Source organism: Canis aureus, chromosome 10 (assembly GCF_053574225.1).
Source record: "Canis aureus isolate CA01 chromosome 10, VMU_Caureus_v.1.0, whole genome shotgun sequence".
Lineage (NCBI taxonomy): Eukaryota > Metazoa > Chordata > Mammalia > Carnivora > Canidae > Canis > Canis aureus.
In genome coordinates this window covers 24,951,281-24,956,191 of record NC_135620.1, presented here as the reverse complement: position 1 = coordinate 24,956,191, position 4,911 = coordinate 24,951,281, and the positions used below count along the sequence as shown (strand labels likewise).

The window sequence follows — 4,911 nt, the reverse complement described above, 5'->3', positions numbered from 1 at the left end:
GGACACACGTTGGAGACCAACGAGGGAAGCTAATCATCAGGGGGCTCCATCTTTCACTTTTACGTTCCTCTTCCCCTGGGCCTGCGGTTGCTGTGCAGATTTCAAGTTGAAACGTCAGGAAAGCCTCATGTGGTTTGACTTCTTCCCCATTCCACCCTCCACCCCTCCCAGCACACACACAGACTCACGCACATGCCTGCCTCTGGTCTCTGTCAAGCACCCTGGGGAAAGTGTTGGTTAGAAATCCGCGGGGCAATTATCAGCGGTGAGCTTTGCTTCTCCGTTAAAGAAAGAGAAAATACCTCCAGTTGAGACTCTCAGCAGGCTTTACAAAACCAGGGAGAGGGGGGCGATGTTTTGGCTCAGCTCAGGGGGGTGGAAACAGAAGCCGAGGAGAGACCTCATTATAAGAAGGATAGGGGCATTCGGAGGAGCCCAGATTGTTCTGAACAAAGAAATGCCCTCCACCCTGGCCACGAGGTCCCAGGAGTACTGGCACAGCTTAGTCTGATGGAGAAAGCGGGGGGTCGAGAGCTTCCATTCAGCGTGGCCGAAAGTTACTGAGAAAGTCACCGAAGGCTCTGCAGCCCTCACTTTGCCAATCTCTACGGTCAGGTGTGTGCTGGTAGATGGTTGACCACAGGCCCTCTGGGTGATGGGGGAGCTCTGATTATAGTGTGGGACGTTTCCTCATTTCCATAATGGAAATTCTCGCACTGCGGTCAGTTTCAAGGTATCAGGATGACATCACTGAACCTGGAGCTGGAAAGAGACGTACAGTGAGCTCCCAGATACAATATGTGTAAATACCTCAAGAGCATAGAAATAGCAAAATGTGGCAAATGATTACAAAACAATGATTATTATTTATTAGCTGTATTTAATATAATTTATGGAACTGTAAGTTCATGTGATTTAATTTTTAATAATAGCTTCTTTTTTATTTAATTTCAATTAATTAACATATAGTGTATTATTGGTTTCAGAGGTAGAGGTCAGTGGTTCATCAGTCTTATACAACACCCAGGGCTCATTACATCCCATGACCCCCTTAATGCCCGTCACCCAGTTTCCCCATTCCCTCCACCTCTTTCCCCTCCAGCAACCCTGTTTGTTTCCTATGGTTAAGAGTCTCTCATGGTTTGCCTCCTTCTCTGGTTGATCTTATTTTATTTTTTTTCCCTTCCCCTATGTTCCTCCATTTTGTTTCTTAAATTCCACATAAAAGTGAGATCATATGATAATTGTCTTTCTCTGATTGACTTATTTCACTTAGCATAATACCCTCTAGTTCCATCCACATCATCGCACATGGTAAGATTTCATTCTTTTTGATGGCTGAGTAATATCCATTGTGTATACATCCCTCATCTTCTTTATCCATTCATCTGCCGATGGACATCTGGGCTCTTTCCGTAGTTTGGCTATTGCGGACTTTGCTGCTATAAACATTGGGGTGCAGATGCCCTTTCGGATCACTATGTTTGTGTCCTTTGGATAAACAACCAGTAGGCGATTGCTAGGTCACAGGGTAGCTCTATTTTCAACTTTTTGAGGAGGCTCCATACTGTCCTCCAGAGTGGCTATTTAACAGTCACCTCTTATAAGACAGTTTGAGGCAGCTCCCGCACAGTCATACAGAGAAAATTGCAGCCCCTGAGAAGGGTGGGCCAGAGGAATGAAAAATCAATGTGAAAATGCCTTGAAATGGTGACTACACAGAAGTGTTGGAGAAATCAGAGTGAGCCTCCTAAGAAAACCGTACAATGTTTTGCCATTTAAAAGTGAACACGTTTATATTTACAACGTTATCCAAAATACATAAAATAGGGCAGCCCCGGTGGCGCAGCGGTTTAGCGCCGCCTGCAGCTCAGGGCGTGATCCTGGAGACCCCGGATCGAGTCCCACATCAGGCTCCCTGCGTGGAGCCTGCTCCTCCCTCTGCCTGTGTCTCTCTGCCTCTATCTTTCTAGCTGTGTCTCTATGAATAAATAAATAAAATCTTAAAAAAAAAAAGAACTCTCTGAACTATCTTTAAAAAAAAAACAAAATACATAAAATATTTAACGTTATTTAAAATACTCTTAAGGGGATTCCTTGATACAGACGAGGAAACTAAGATTCACTGAGGGGAATGGTGCCCGAATCCACAGAGCTGGTGGATTGTCGCTCTTCTCCTCACCCCTCCACCCACGCACACCTAGTGAGGGGTGGCCCACAGGCTCTGCTGACACTGGGTTGTAGAGCCCCACTGTCAATGCCTGCCTAGCAGATGTCACCAGACATCTGTGCCAGGACCCGAAATCCATCCCCTGTCTTCAAAATGTGCCATCAAAAAAAAAAAAAAAAAAAAAAAACAAAATGTGCCATCAGGTATTAGCAAAGAGGCTGTGCTCACTTCTTTCCTGGGATCTCTCTCTTAGAGCTCAGGGCAATATAGGTCGCCTGGCATTTTGAGGCCACCTTCTTTTTCTGAAGGAAAAACATCTCTCTGGGCCCCACCTCATCTCCCTACCCCCTTAGACACCGGATGTTGAAGTCTCTGGTAAATTGAACAGCTGGGAGCAGAGAGACTTTCAGCTCAGTCTCTGAGCTATAGCCAAACCCAGAGGCCTCCAGGACATGGAGAGCAGGGTGGTACCTGATTGGCCACCCAGACTGTGTGCAAGCATTTACCTGGCAGCCCTTTGGGGGGTCCAGAGAGGCCACCCTCCCAACCCAGAGCAACTGGCATTGGATTCCAGATGAGATCAGGACCCTTGTTTGAGGCTTGGATCCCAGGACCCTTGTTTGAGGCTTGGATCCCAGACCCAAACGCACATGTGGTGGGGAACCAGTCCCCTACAAAATCTTCTGGTGCAAAGTTAGCCCTTCTCCCACCTCCCACCTCTTCCCGGCTTTTGTACTATAGCTCTGGCTTCTGGGTAGGAAACACCTCATTGTCCAGGCCACATCCCTTCAATTCTTTGTCATTTCAAATTTTCTGGCATGGAGGTTTGGTATGCTTGGCGCTTTACGGCCATTTGCAGTGTAATTCTGTTCCTGTCCTGCCATTCAATTTGAATTAAATATCAAACAGATGTGAGTCATTTTTTTGCTCTTTTTAAAGAAAAAGTTTAATATTAGGGAGCATGCCCTCCTATATGATCAGGAAAGCCGTTCAGAGAAATAAGCCCCTTCAAATTAAAAAAGAATCACATTGGTTAACGTTAAGATGCTTTCAAGTGATACATTTCGAAGTGCTAAGGGAAGGTGTTTCCAGCCAGCTATAAAGCAGCCAGGAGAAAAGAAGAGAAGATATACGGCCCCAGGCTGATGGGGAAATTGGAGCTCAGAGAGAGGGCAACCCCACCTGGGGAGGAAGCTCTAAACTTGGAGATGAGGCTCACAGATGGCCGGGGAGGCCATCCTCCCTAAAGGCCTGGGGGTGGGGGTGGGGCTTGCTCTCTGCAGCCCGTGTGGTCAGAGTTGAGAAGGGAGTCAGAAGGAGCTCCATTCCACTCAGAGGGTCAGCCTGACCTGGATACCCATTCCCCATCCTCACATACTTACACCAGTCTGGCACGTCTCCCCCCAGCAGTAGTTCCGGGGGTGATGGTGGAGTTGAACGTGCTGAATGGCTTAATCCGTTGGTCTCCACTGCAGTCTCTTGGATAGTAGGGTCTTTGGCTTTTTGTGGGTCTTGTATACCCCCTGGAAATGGCCAAGAAAGCTATGGCTACTTGTTGGACACAGAAACATGCATAAACTTGCATACAACTTCAGAAGCCCATGGTCCCCTGATTTAGACCGCCCTCCACCCACTCCAGCCATGGCATGGAAGATTTCATCACCAAGGCACTCAGCCCACAGGACCATGGCCCCTCTGTCACACAACAGGGACCTACATCTCAAGCACCCATACGCCCGGCATCATGCACAGCCTTTTCGCGTGCCGGAGGAACTGGTCAGTCTCCAAAACCCCTCTGGTTTCTTGGCAACACGCATGCATGGAGCTCAACATTATTGGACCTGCCGCCATTCGTGGCTATGAGCCAGGGCTTCTCCAGGGCTGGCTCAGGCATTGAGTGTTTCCATGTGGTCCTTTTACTCACTGTACCTAAAAGGCAGCTCTCCAACTACAGCCGGCTGATTGCAAATGACATTTCCATGTGGCAAGGAAAAGGGCCAGAATGCCTCTGATTCCAGCTGGTTCTGGACATCCTGGACCTGGAGATGAGGCTCTGCACACCCAACATTTGCCTGTAGGGATGATGTGCAAATGCCCAGAGACCCTGCTCCACAGGGAGCATGGGGCCCTGCTGATGAGAAACAGAACCAACACTTCCTAGAATTCTGCAGACAAAAGAGGAGGTTGAGTGGAGGGATTTAGAGCAAAGAAAAGCCTAGACTTTGGAATCAGACAGCTGAAGTCTGGATCCTGGCTCTACTCCTTATAACTCCATGACCTTGGGCAAGAGACCAACCCCTCCCAGCCTCAGTGTCTCCCATCTGTAAGGAGGAGTACTGCCTATCTCGTGGGGAGTTTGGGAGAATGAAACTGGATGATGCATGCAGGGTGCTGAGCACAGTGTTTGACTTAAATGAGTGCTCAGTGTTTGAAAGTTATCTTTCTTTGGTGTTCTCTCCAAGATGACCAGCCCTCTCCCTGCGTGATGGTTCTTGCGGGGACTAGGGTGCCGGAAGGTGGGCCAAATCAGGCTTATCTCTGAAGTAGCCATAGTGATAACCATGGTGTGGGGGGGAGCAGGAGATGCGAAGGGAGGGGGGTGTGAATTGCAGTTTCATGACTCCTCTTTTGGGAGGGGAAGGAAGAAGCAGGACGGCTGAGTGGGGGAAAGTGTCAGAAATATCTGCAAGTGGTTTGAGAAGAGGAATCGAAATTCACAGGTCATTGCTGCTATTCCAACT

At 48.2% G+C, this 4,911-nt stretch overlaps 1 long non-coding RNA gene across 1 annotated transcript; it reads right to left on the bottom strand.

Annotated features, from left to right (window-relative positions):
- Positions 1-257: 257 nt before the first annotated feature.
- Positions 258-4,391, bottom strand: LOC144322132 (uncharacterized). Its single transcript, XR_013387696.1, has 3 exons — positions 4,100-4,391; positions 3,553-3,693; positions 258-762 (listed from the first exon to the last, which is right to left on the bottom strand). It is a non-coding gene; the product is annotated as an uncharacterized LOC144322132 (long non-coding RNA).
- Between the last annotated feature and the right edge of the window lie 520 nt (positions 4,392-4,911).